This window comes from Phytophthora infestans, genomic scaffold (genome assembly GCF_000142945.1).
Source record: "Phytophthora infestans T30-4 supercont1.20 genomic scaffold, whole genome shotgun sequence".
In the NCBI taxonomy this organism is placed as follows: domain Eukaryota; phylum Oomycota; class Peronosporomycetes; order Peronosporales; family Peronosporaceae; genus Phytophthora; species Phytophthora infestans.
Window position 1 is genome coordinate 1,660,004 of NW_003303739.1, and position 14,197 is coordinate 1,674,200.

Consider the following 14,197-nt stretch of genomic DNA (forward strand, 5'->3'; position numbering starts at 1 on the left):
TTTAACTATTGCAGTGCGCCCCCAAACTGAAAGGGACCCGTCCGGATGATGTCGCTATGCTCATCAACGCACCCTGTACTTCACGTAAACTTTTAGCTCTGCAATCCGTCGGCAACATGGTCTCCACGCTTACTTCGTCTGTTGATTTTGGTCTGCCGCCCATCAATACCTGTGGTTCTTGTAGCGATATGGGTCGCCCGCTCGCAGGCTGTGATGCGAGGACGTCCACCACTACCGCTTACAGCGAATCACATATCTAAACTGCCCGCCAGCGTGAGCACAGCCTTGGCTGTTGACGAGCCGTCCACGACTACCTGCCCCGACGTAGACAGCTTCGTCAGTCGTCCACTGTGAGCAGGTAGAAAGTCGAGCTTTGCTGGCCTGCCGCCAAGCAGCGGTGGACAGCCCAGATGAGTGTGAGTATGCTTCCGAGTCCGTGAGGGCTCCCGTGTGTGTGATAGCGCGTGTATGAGTAGCGTAATCGATGTCTTTTGTGTGTGGCTGTGTTTTTCCCAACGTTGTCGCTGTGGGAGGAGGTTGAGTGGTCAGAAGCGTCCCCGTGGCCCAATGGATAAGGCATCCGCCTACGAAGCGGGAGATTGCGGGTTCGAGTCCCGTCGGAGACTTCTCTTTTGCACACTTCAGATTCTCTTGCCATGATTCATCCGTTTTGCCTTCTACGGGCTGTAGCGATTCATGCCGCTCTGACACTCGCTTTAACTATTGCAGTGCGCCCCCAAACTGAAAGGGACCCGTCCGGATGATGTCGCTATGCTCATCAACGCACCCTGTACTTCACGTAAACTTTTAGCTCTGCAATCCGTCGGCAACATGGTCTCCACGCTTACTTCGTCTGTTGATTTTGGTCTGCCGCCCATCAATACCTGTGGTTCTTGTAGCGATATGGGTCGCCCGCTCGCAGGCTGTGCTGCGGGGACGTCCACCACTACCGCTTACAGCGAATCACATATCTAAACTGCCCGCCAGCGTGAGCACAGCCTTGGCTGTTGACGAGCCGTCCACGACTACCTGCCCCGACGTAGACAGCTTCGTCAGTCGTCCACTGTGAGCAGGTAGAAAGTCGAGCTTTGCTGGCCTGCCGCCAAGCAGCGGTGGACAGCCCAGATGAGTGTGAGTATGCTTCCGAGTCCGTGAGGGCTCCCGTGTGTGTGGTAGCGCGTGTATGAGTAGCGTAATCGATGCCTTTTGTGTGTGGCTGTGTTTTTCCCAACGTTGTCGCTGTGGGAGGAGGTTGAGTGGTCAGAAGCGTCCCCGTGGCCCAATGGATAAGGCATCCGCCTACGAAGCGGGAGATTGCGGGTTCGAGTCCCGTCGGAGACTTCTCTTTTGCACACTTCAGATTCTCTTGCCATGATTCATCCGTTTTGCCTTCTACGGGCTGTAGCGATTCATGCCGCTCTGACACTCGCTTTAACTATTGCAGTGCGCCCCCAAACTGAAAGGGACCCGTCCGGATGATGTCGCTATGCTCATCAACGCACCCTGTACTTCACGTAAACTTTTAGCTCTGCAATCCGTCGGCAACATGGTCTCCACGCTTACTTCGTCTGTTGATTTTGGTCTGCCGCCCATCAATACCTGTGGTTCTTGTAGCGATATGGGTCGCCCGCTCGCAGGCTGTGCTGCGGGGACGTCCACCACTACCGCTTACAGCGAATCACATATCTAAACTGCCCGCCAGCGTGAGCACAGCCTTGGCTGTTGACGAGCCGTCCACGACTACCTGCCCCGACGTAGACAGCTTCGTCAGTCGTCCACTGTGAGCAGGTAGAAAGTCGAGCTTTGCTGGCCTGCCCGCCAAGCACCGGTGGACAGCCCAGATGAGTGTGAGTATGCTTCAGAGTCCGTGAGGGCTCCCGTGTGTGTGGTAGCGCGTGTATGAGTAGCGTAATCGATGTCTTTTGTGTGTGGCTATGTTTTTCCCAACGTTGTCGCTGTGGGAGGAGGTTGAGTGGTCAGAAGCGTCCCCGTGGCCCAATGGATAAGGCATCCGCCTACGAAGCGGGAGATTGCGGGTTCGAGTCCCGTCGGAGACTTCTCTTTTGCACACTTCAGATTCTCTTGCCATGATTCATCCGTTTTGCCTTCTACCGGCTGTAGCGATTCATGCCGCTCTGACACTCGCTTTAACTATTGCAGTGCGCCCCCCACACTGAAAGGGCCCGTCCGGATGATGTCGCTATGCTCATCAACGCACCCTGTACTTTACGTAAACTTTTAGCTCTGCAATCCGTCGGCAACATGGTCTCCACGCTTACTTCGTCTGTTGATTTTGGTCTGCCGCCCATCAATTCCTGTGGTTCTTGTAGCGATATGGGTCGCCCGCTCGCAGGCTGTGCTGCGGGGACGTCCACCACTACCGCTTACAGCGAATCACATATCTAAAACTGCCCGCCAGCGTGAGCACAGCCTTGGCTGTTGACGAGCCGTCCACGACTACCTGCCCCGACGTAGACAGCTTCGTCAGTCGTCAACTGTGAGCAGGTAGAAAGTCGAGCTTTGCTGGCCTGCCGCCAAGCAGCGGTGGACAGCCCAGATGAGTGTGAGTATGCTTCCGAGTTCGTGGAGGGCTCCCGGTGTGTGTGATAGCGCGTGTATGAGTAGCGTAATCGATGTCTTTTGTGTGTGGCTGTGTTTTTCCCAAAGTTGTGACTATGGGAGGAGGTTGAGTGGTCAGAAGCGTCCCCGTGGCCCAATGGATAAGGCATCCGCCTACGAAGCGGGAGATTGCGGGTTCGAGTCCCGTCGGAGACTTCTCTTTTGCACACTTCAGATTCTCTTGCCATGATTCATCCGTTTTGCCTTCTACGGGCTGTAGCGATTCATGCCGCTCTGACACTCGCTTTAACTATTGCAGTGCGCCCCCAAACTGAAAGGGACCCGTCCGGATGATGTCGCTATGCTCATCAACGCACCCTGTACTTCACGTAAACTTTTAGCTCTGCAATCCGTCGGCAACATGGTCTCCACGCTTACTTCGTCTGTTGATTTTGGTCTGCCGCCCATCAATACCTGTGGTTCTTGTAGCGATATGGGTCGCCCGCTCGCAGGCTGTGCTGCGAGGACGTCCACCACTACCGCTTACAGCGAATCACATATCTAAACTGCCCGCCAGCGTGAGCACAGCCTTGGCTGTTGACGAGCCGTCCACGACTACCTGCCCCGACGTAGACAGCTTCGTCAGTCGTCCACTGTGAGCAGGTAGAAAGTCGAGCTTTGCTGGCCTGCCGCCAAGCAGCGGTGGACAGCCCAGATGAGTGTGAGTATGCTTCCGAGTCCGTGAGGGCTCCCGTGTGTGTGGTAGCGCGTGTATGAGTAGCGTAATCGATGCCTTTTGTGTGTGGCTGTGTTTTTCCCAACGTTGTCGCTGTGGGGAGGATGTTGAGTGGTCAGAAGCGTCCCCGCGGCCCCCATGGGATAAGACATCCGCCTACCAAGCGGGAGATTGCGAGGTTCGAGTCCCGTCCGAGACCTTCTCTTTTTGCCCATTTCAGAATCTCTTGGCCATGATTCATCCGTTTTGCCTTCTACGGGCTAGTAGCGATTCATGCCGCTCTGACACTCGCTTTAACTATTGCAGTGCGCCCCCCAAAGCTGAAAAGGGACCCGTCCAGGATGATGTCGCTATGCTCATCAACGCACCCTGTACTTCACGTAAACTTTTAGCTCTGCAATCCGTCGGCAACATGGTCTCCACGCTTACTTTGTCTGTTGATTTTGGTCTGCCGCCCATCAATACCTGTGGTTCTTGTAGCGATATGGGTCGCCCGCTCGCAGGCTGTGATGCGAGGACGCACACCACTACCGCTTACAGCGAATCACATATCTAAACTGTTCGCCAGAGTGAGCACAGCCTTGGCTGTTGACGAGCCGTCCACGACTACCTGCCCCGACGTAGACAGCTTCGTCAGTCGCCCACTGTGAGCAGGTAGAAAGTCGAGCTTTGCTGGCCTGGCCGCCAAGCAGCGGTGACAGCCCAGATGAGTGTGAGTATGCTTCCGAGTCCGTGAGGGCTCCCGTGTGTGTGATAGCGCGTGTATGAGTAGCGTAATCGATGTCTTTTTGTGTGTGGGCTGTGTTTTTCCCCAACGTTGTCGCTGTGGGAGGAGGTTGAGTGGTCAGAAGCGTCCCCGTGGCCCAATGGATAAGGCATCCGCCTACGAAGCGGGAGATTGCGGGTTCGAGTCCCGTCGGAGACTTCTCTTTTGCACACTTCAGATTCTCTTGCCATGATTCATCCGTTTTGCCTTCTACGGGCTGTAGCGATTCATGCCGCTCTGACACTCGCTTTAACTATTGCAGTGCGCCCCCAAACTGAAAGGGACCCGTCCGGATGATGTCGCTATGCTCATCAACGCACCCTGTACTTCACGTAAACTTTTAGCTCTGCAATCCGTCGGCAACATGGTCTCCACGCTTACTTCGTCTGTTGATTTTGGTCTGCCGCCCATCAATACCTGTGGTTCTTGTAGCGATATGGGTCGCCCGCTCGCAGGCTGTGATGCGAGGACGTCCACCACTACCGCTTACAGCGAATCACATATCTAAACTGCCCGCCAGCGTGAGCACAGCCTTGGCTGTTGACGAGCCGTCCACGACTACCTGCCCCGACGTAGACAGCTTCGTCAGTCGTCCACTGTGAGCAGGTAGAAAGTCGAGCTTTGCTGGCCTGCCGCCAAGCAGCGGTGGACAGCCCAGATGAGTGTGAGTATGCTTCCGAGTCCGTGAGGGCTCCCGTGTGTGTGATAGCGCGTGTATGAGTAGCGTAATCGATGTCTTTTGTGTGTGGCTGTGTTTTTCCCAACGTTGTCGCTGTGGGAGGAGGTTGAGTGGTCAGAAGCGTCCCCGTGGCCCAATGGATAAGGCATCCGCCTACGAAGCGGGAGATTGCGGGTTCGAGTCCCGTCGGAGACTTCTCTTTTGCACACTTCAGATTCTCTTGCCATGATTCATCCGTTTTGCCTTCTACGGGCTGTAGCGATTCATGCCGCTCTGACACTCGCTTTAACTATTGCAGTGCGCCCCCAAACTGAAAGGGACCCGTCCGGATGATGTCGCTATGCTCATCAACGCACCCTGTACTTCACGTAAACTTTTAGCTCTGCAATCCGTCGGCAACATGGTCTCCACGCTTACTTCGTCTGTTGATTTTGGTCTGCCGCCCATCAATACCTGTGGTTCTTGTAGCGATATGGGTCGCCCGCTCGCAGGCTGTGCTGCGAGGACGTCCACCACTACCGCTTACAGCGAATCACATATCTAAACTGCCCGCCAGCGTGAGCACAGCCTTGGCTGTTGACGAGCCGTCCACGACTACCTGCCCCGACGTAGACAGCTTCGTCAGTCGTCCACTGTGAGCAGGTAGAAAGTCGAGCTTTGCTAGCCTGCCGCCAAGCAGCGGTGGACAGCCCAGATGAGTGTGAGTATGCTTCAGAGTCCGTGAGGCTCCCGTATGTGTGGTAGCGCGTGTATGAGTAGCGTAATCGATGTCTTTGTGTGTGGCTGTGTTTTCCCAAACGTGTGAGCTATGGAGGAGGTGAGTGGTCAGAAAGCGTCCCCGTGGCACCAATTGGATAAGGCATCCGCCTACGAAAGCGGGAGATTGCGGGTTCGAGTCCCGTCGGAGACTTCTCTTTTGCACACTTTCAGATTCTCTTGGCCATGATTCATCCGTTTTGCCTTCTACGGGGCTGTAGCGATTTCATGCCGCTCTGACACTCAGCTTTAACTATTGCAGTGCGCCCCCAAACTGAAAGGGACACGTCCGGATGATGTCGCTATGCTCATCAACCGCACCCTGTACTCCACGTAAACTTTTAGCTCTGCAATCCGTCGGCAACATGGTCCTCCACGCTTACTTCGTCTGTTGATTTGGTCTGCCGCCCATCAATACCTGTGGTTCTTGTAGCGATATGGGTCGCCCGCTCGCAGGCTGTGATGCGAGGACGTCCACCACTACCGCTTACAGCGAATCACATATCTAAACTGCCCGCCAGCGTGAGCACAGCCTTGGCTGTTGACGAGCCGTCCCACGACTACCTGCCCCGACGTAGACAGCTTCGTCAGTCGTCCACTGTGAGCAGGTAGAAAGTCGAGCTTTGCTGGCCTGCCGCCAAGCAGCGGTGGACAGCCCAGATGAGTGTGAGTATGCTTCCGAGTCCGTGAGGGCTCCCGTGTGTGTGGTAGCGCGTGTATGAGTAGCGTAATCGATGCCTTTTGTGTGTGGCTGTGTTTTTCCCAACGTTGTCGCTGTGGGAGGATGTTGAGTGGTCAGAAGCGTCCCCGTGGCCCAATGGATAAGGCATCCGCCTACGAAGCGGGAAATTGCGGGTTCGAGTCCCGTCGGAGACTTCTCTTTTGCACACTTCAGATTCTCTTGCCATGATTCATCCGTTTTGCCTTCTACGGGCTGTAGCGATTCATGCCGCTCTGACACTCGCTTTAACTATTGCAGTGCGCCCCCAAACTGAAAGGGACCCGTCCGGATGATGTCGCTATGCTCATCAACGCACCCTGTACTTCACGTAAACTTTTAGCTCTGCAATCCGTCGGCAACATGGTCTCCACGCTTACTTCGTCTGTTGATTTTGGTCTGCCGCCCATCAATACCTGTGGTTCTTGTAGCGATATGGGTCGCCCGCTCGCAGGCTGTGCTGCGGGGACGTCCACCACTACCGCTTACAGCGAATCACATATCTAAACTGCCCGCCAGCGTGAGCACAGCCTTGGCTGTTGACGAGCCGTCCACGACTACCTGCCCCGACGTAGACAGCTTCGTCAGTCGTCCACTGTGAGCAGGTAGAAAGTCGAGCTTTGCTGGCCTGCCGCCAAGCAGCGGTGGACAGCCCAGATGAGTGTGAGTATGCTTCCGAGTCCGTGAGGGCTCCCGTGTGTGTGGTAGCGCGTGTATGAGTAGCGTAATCGATGCCTTTTGTGTGTGGCTGTGTTTTTCCCAACGTTGTCGCTGTGGGAGGAGGTTGAGTGGTCAGAAGCGTCCCCGTGGCCCAATGGATAAGGCATCCGCCTACGAAGCGGGAGATTGCGGGTTCGAGTCCCGTCGGAGACTTCTCTTTTGCACACTTCAGATTCTCTTGCCATGATTCATCCGTTTTGCCTTCTACGGGCTGTAGCGATTCATGCCGCTCTGACACTCGCTTTAACTATTGCAGTGCGCCCCCAAACTGAAAGGGACCCGTCCGGATGATGTCGCTATGCTCATCAACGCACCCTGTACTTCACGTAAACTTTTAGCTCTGCAATCTGTCGGCAACATGGTCTCCACGCTTACTTCGTCTGTTGATTTTGGTCTGCCGCCCATCAATACCTGTGGTTCTTGTAGCGATATGGGTCGCCCGCTCGCAGGATGTGATGCGAGGACGCACACCACTACCGCTTACAGCGAATCACACATCTAAACTGTTCGCCAGCATGAGCACAGCCTTGGCTGTTGACGAGCCGTCCACGACTACCTGCCCCGACGTAGACAGCTTCGTCAGTCGTCCACTGTGAGCAGGTAGAAAGTCGAGCTTTGCTGGCCTGCCGCCAAGCAGCGGTGGACAGCCCAGATGAGTGTGAGTATGCTTCCGAGTCCGTGAGGGCTCCCGTGTGTGTGATAGCGCGTGTATGAGTAGCGTAATCGATGTCTTTTGTGTGTGGCTGTGTTTTTCCCAACGTTGTCGCTGTGGGAGGAGGTTGAGTGGTCAGAAGCGTCCCCGTGGCCCAATGGATAAGGCATCCGCCTACGAAGCGGGAGATTGCGGGTTCGAGTCCCGTCGGAGACTTCTCTTTTGCACACTTCAGATTCTCTTGCCATGATTCATCCGTTTTGCCTTCTACGGGCTGTAGCGATTCATGCCGCTCTGACACTCGCTTTAACTATTGCAGTGCGCCCCCAAACTGAAAGGGACCCGTCCGGATGATGTCGCTATGCTCATCAACGCACCCTGTACTTCACGTAAACTTTTAGCTCTGCAATCCGTCGGCAACATGGTCTCCACGCTTACTTCGTCTGTTGATTTTGGTCTGCCGCCCATCAATACCTGTGGTTCTTGTAGCGATATGGGTCGCCCGCTCGCAGGCTGTGATGCGAGGACGTCCACCACTACCGCTTACAGCGAATCACATATCTAAACTGCCCGCCAGCGTGAGCACAGCCTTGGCTGTTGACGAGCCGTCCACGACTACCTGCCCCGACGTAGACAGCTTCGTCAGTCGTCCACTGTGAGCAGGTAGAAAGTCGAGCTTTGCTGGCCTGCCGCCAAGCAGCGGTGGACAGCCCAGATGAGTGTGAGTATGCTTCCGAGTCCGTGAGGGCTCCCGTGTGTGTGGTAGCGCGTGTATGAGTAGCGTAATCGATGCCTTTTGAGTGTGGCTGTGTTTTTCCCAACGTTGTCGCTGTGGGAGGAGGTTGAGTGGTCAGAAGCGTCCCCGTGGCCCAATGGATAAGGCATCCGCCTACGAAGCGGGAGATTGCGGGTTCGAGTCCCGTCGGAGACTTCTCTTTTGCACACTTCAGATTCTCTTGCCATGATTCATCCGTTTTGCCTTCTACGGGCTGTAGCGATTCATGCCGCTCTGACACTCGCTTTAACTATTGCAGTGCGCCCCCAAACTGAAAGGGACCCGTCCGGATGATGTCGCTATGCTCATCAACGCACCCTGTACTTCACGTAAACTTTTAGCTCTGCAATCCGTCGGCAACATGGTCTCCACGCTTACTTCGTCTGTTGATTTTGGTCTGCCGCCCATCAATACCTGTGGTTCTTGTAGCGATATGGGTCGCCCGCTCGCAGGCTGTGCTGCGGGGACGTCCACCACTACCGCTTACAGCGAATCACATATCTAAACTGCCCGCCAGCGTGAGCACAGCCTTGGCTGTTGACGAGCCGTCCACGACTACCTGCCCCGACGTAGACAGCTTCGTCAGTCGTCCACTGTGAGCAGGTAGAAAGTCGAGCTTTGCTGGCCTGCCGCCAAGCAGCGGTGGACAGCCCAGATGAGTGTGAGTATGCTTTCGAGTCCGTGAGGGCTCCCGTGTGTGTGATAGCGCGTGTATGAGTAGCGTAATCGATGTCTTTTGTGTGTGGCTGTGTTTTTCCCAACGTTGTCGCTGTGGGAGGATGTTGAGTGGTCAGAAGCGTCCCCGTGGCCCAATGGATAGGGCATCCGCCTACGAAGCGGGAGATTGCGGGTTCGAGTCCGTCGGAGAGTACTCTTCTGCATCACTTCAGATTCTCTTGCCATGATTCATCCGTTTGCTTCTAGGGGCTGTAGCGATTTCATGCCGCTCTGACACTCGCTTTAACTATTGCAGTGCGCGCCCCAAACTGAAAGGGACCCGTCCGGATGATGTCGCTATGCTCATCAACCGCACCCTGTACTTCACGTAAAGTTTTAGCTCTGCAATCCGTCGGCAACATGGTCTCCACGCTTACTTCGTCTGTTGATTTTGATCTGCCGCCCATCAATTCCTGTGGTTCTTGTAGCGATATGGGTCGCCCGCTTGCAGGCTGTGCTGCGGGGACGTCCACCACTACCGCTTACAGCGAATCACATATCTAAACTGCCCGCCAGCGTGAGCACAGCCTTGGCTGTTGACGAGCCGTCCACGACTACCTGCCCCGACGTAGACAGCTTCGTCAGTCGTCCACTGTGAGCAGGTAGAAAGTCGAGCTTTGCTGACCTGCCGCCAAGCAGCGGTGGACAGCCCAGATGAGTGTGAGTATGCTTCAGAGTCCGTGAGGGCTCCCGTGTGTGTGGTAGCGCGTGTATGAGTAGCGTAATCGATGTCTTTTGTGTGTGGCTGTGTTTTTCCCAACGTTGTCGCTGTGGGAGGATGTTGAGTGGTCAGAAGCGTCCCCGTGGCCCAATGGATAAGGCATCCGCCTACGAAGCGGGAGATTGCGGGTTCGAGTCCCGTCGGAAACTTCTCTTTTGCACACTTCAGATTCTCTTGCCATGATTCATCCGTTTTGCCTTCTACGGGCTGTAACGATTCATGCCGCTCTGACACTCGCTTTTAACTATTTGCAATGCGCCCTCAAAACTGAAAGGGACTCGTCCGGAATGATGTCCGCTATGCTCATCAACCTCACCCCTGGACTTTCACGTTAAAGTTTTGACTCTGCAATCCGGTCGGCCAACATGGTCTCCACGCTTACTTCGTCTGTTGATTTTGGTCTGCCGCCCATCAATACCTGTGGTTCTTGTAGCGATATGGGTCGCCCGCTCGCAGGCTGTGCTGCGAGGACGTCCACCACTACCGCTTACAGCGAATCACATATCTAAACTGCCCGCCAGCGTGAGCACAGCCTTGGCTGTTGACGAGCCGTTCACGACTACCTGCCCCGACGTAGACAGCTTCGTCAGTCGTCCACTGTGAGCAGGTAGAAAGTCGAGCTTTGCTAGCCTGCCGCCAAGCAGCGGTGGACAGTCTAGATGAGTGTGAGTATGCTTCAGAGTCCGTGAGGGCTCCCGTGTGTGTGGTAGCGCGTGTATGAGTAGCGTAATCGATGCCTTTTGTGTGTGGCTGTGTTTTTCCCAACGTTGTCGCTGTGGGAGGAGGTTGAGTGGTCAGAAGCGTCCCCGTGGCCCAATGGATAAGGCATCCGCCTACGAAGCGGGAGATTGCGGGTTCGAGTCCCGTCGGAGACTTCTCTTTTGCACACTTCAGATTCTCTTGCCATGATTCATCCGTTTTGCCTTCTACGGGCTGTAGCGATTCATGCCGCTCTGACACTCGCTTTAACTATTGCAGTGCGCCCCCAAACTGAAAGGGACCCGTCCGGATGATGTCGCTATGCTCATCAACGCACCCTGTACTTCACGTAAACTTTTAGCTCTGCAATCCGTCGGCAACATGGTCTCCACGCTTACTTCGTCTGTTGATTTTGGTCTGCCGCCCATCAATACCTGTGGTTCTTGTAGCGATATGGGTCGCCCGCTCGCAGGCTGTGATGCGAGGACGCACACCACTACCGCTTACAGCGAATCACACATCTAAACTGTTCGCCAGAGTGAGCACAGCCTTGGCTGTTGACGAGCCGTTCACGACTACCTGCCCCGACGTAGACGGCTTCGTCAGTCGTCCACTGTGAGCAGGTAGAAAGTCGAGCTTTGCTGGCCTGCCGCCAAGCAGCGGTGGACAGCCCAGATGAGTGTGAGTATGCTTCCGAGTCCGTGAGGGCTCCCGTGTGTGTGATAGCGCGTGTATGAGTAGCGTAATCGATGTCTTTTGTGTGTGGCTGTGTTTTTCCCAACGTTGTCGCTGTGGGAGGAGGTTGAGTGGTCAGAAGCGTCCCCGTGGCCCAATGGATAAGGCATCCGCCTACGAAGCGGGAGATTGCGGGTTCGAGTCCCGTCGGAGACTTCTCTTTTGCACACTTCAGATTCTCTTGCCATGATTCATCCATTTTGCCTTCTACGGGCTGTAGCGATTCATGCCGCTCTGACACTCGCTTTAACTATTGCAGTGCGCCCCCAAACTGAAAGGGACCCGTCCGGATGATGTCGCTATGCTCATCAACGCACCCTGTACTTCACGTAAACTTTTAGCTCTGCAATCCGTCGGCAACATGGTCTCCACGCTTACTTCGTCTGTTGATTTTGGTCTGCCGCCCATCAATACCTGTGGTTCTTGTAGCGATATGGGTCGCCCGCTCGCAGGCTGTGCTGCGGGGACGTCCACCACTACCGCTTACAGCGAATCACATATCTAAACTGCCCGCCAGCGTGAGCACAGCCTTGGCTGTTGACGAGCCGTCCACGACTACCTGCCCCGACGTAGACAGCTTCGTCAGTCGTCCACTGTGAGCAGGTAGAAAGTCGAGCTTTGCTGGCCTGCCGCCAAGCAGCGGTGGACAGCCCAAATGAGTGTGAGTATGCTTCCGAGTCCGTGAGGGCTCCCGTGTGTGTGGTAGCGCGTGTATGAGTAGCGTAATCGATGCCTTTTGTGTGTGGCTGTGTTTTTCCCAACGTTGTCGCTGTGGGAGGATGTTGAGTGGTCAGAAGCGTCCCCGTGGCCCAATGGATAAGGCATCCGCCTACGAAGCGGGAGATTGCGGGTTCGAGTCCCGTCGGAGACTTCTCTTTTGCACACTTCAGATTCTCTTGCCATGATTCATCCGTTTTCGGGCTGTAGCGATTCATGCCGCTCTGACACTCGCTTTAACTATTGCAGTGCGCCCCCAAACTGAAAGGGACCCGTCCGGATGATGTCGCTATGCTCATCAACTCACCCTGTACTTCACGTAAGGTTTTAACTCTGCAATCCGTCGGCAACATGGTCTCCACGCTCACTTCGTCTGTTGATTTTGGTCTGCCGCCCATCAATTCCTGTGGTTCTTGTAGCGATATGGGTCGCCCGCTCGCAGGCTGTGCTGCGAGGACGTCCACCACCACCGCTTACAGCGAATCACATATCTAAACTGCCCGCCAGCGTGAGCACAGCCTTGGCTGTTGACGAGCCGTCCACGACTTCCTGCCCCGACGTAGACAGCTTCGTCAGTCGTCCACTGTGAGCAGGTAGAAAGTCGAGCTTTGCTAGCCTGCCGCCAAGCAGCGGTGGACAGTCTAGATGAGTGTGAGTATGCTTCAGAGTCCGTGAGGGCTCCCGTGTGTGTAGTAGCGCGTGTATGAGTAGCGTAATCAATGTCTTTTGTGTGTGGCTATGTTTTTCCCAACGCTGTGGCTGTGGGAGGAGGTTGAGTGGTCAGAAGCGTCCCCGTGGCCCAATGGATAAGGCATCCGCCTACGAAGCGGGAGATTGCGGGTTCGAGTCCCGTCGGAGACTTTCTCTTTTTGCACACTTCAGATTCTCTTGCCATGATTCATCCGTTTTGCCTTCTACGGGCTGTAGCGATTCATGCCGCTCTGACACTCGCTTTAACTATGCAGTGCGCCCCCAAACTGAAAGGGACCCGTCCGGATGATGTCGCTATGCTCATCAACTCACCCTGTACTTCACGTAAGCTTTTAAGCTCTGCAATCGTCGGCAACATGGTCCTCCACGCCTTTACTTCGTCTGTTGATTTTGGTCTGCCGCCCATCAATACCTGTGGTTCTTGTAGCGATATGGGTCGCCCGCTCGCAGGCTGTGCTGCGAGGACGTCCACCACTACCGCTTACAGCGAATCACATATCTAAACTGCCCGCCAGCGTGAGCACAGCCTTGGCTGTTGACGAGCCGTCCACGACTACCTGCCCCGACGTAGACAGCTTCGTCAGTCGTCCACTGTGAGCAGGTAGAAAGTCGAGCTTTGCTAGCCTGCCGCCAAGCAGCGGTGGACAGCCCAGATGAGTGTGAGTATGCTTCAGAGTCCGTGAGGGCTCCCGTATGTGTGGTAGCGCGTGTATGAGTAGCGTAATCGATGTCTTTTGTGTGTGGCTGTGTTTTTCCCAAAGTTGTTACTATGGGAGGAGGTTGAGTGGTCAGAAGCGTCCCCGTGGCCCAATGGATAAGGCATCCGCCTACGAAGCGGGAGATTGCGGGTTCGAGTCCCGTCGGAGACTTCTCTTTTGCACACTTCAGATTCTCTTGCCATGATTCATCCGTTTTGCCTTCTACGGGCTGTAGCGATTCATGCCGCTCTGACACTCGCTTTAACTATTGCAGTGCGCCCCCAAACTGAAAAGGACCCGTCCGGATGATGTCGCTATGCTCATCAACGCACCCTGTACTTCACGTAAACTTTTAGCTCTGCAATCCGTCGGCAACATGGTCTCCACGCTTACTTCGTCTGTTGATTTTGGTCTGCCGCCCATCAATACCTGTGGTTCTTGTAGCGATATGGGTCGCCCGCTCGCAGGCTGTGCTGCGGGGACGTCCACCACTACCGCTTACAGCGAATCACATATCTAAACTGCCCGCCAGCGTGAGCACAGCCTTGGCTGTTGACGAGCCGTCCACGACTACCTGCCCCGACGTAGACAGCTTCGTCAGTCGTCCACTGTGAGCAGGTAGAAAGTCGAGCTTTGCTGGCCTGCCGCCAAGCAGCGGTGGACAGCCCAGATGAGTGTGAGTATGCTTCCGAGTCCGTGAGGGCTCCCGTGTGTGTGGTAGCGCGTGTATGAGTAGCGTAATCGATGCCTTTTGTGTGTGGCTGTGTTTTTCCCCAACGTTGTGACTATGGGAGGAGGTTGAGTGGTCAGAAGCGTCCCCGTGCCCCAATGGATAAGA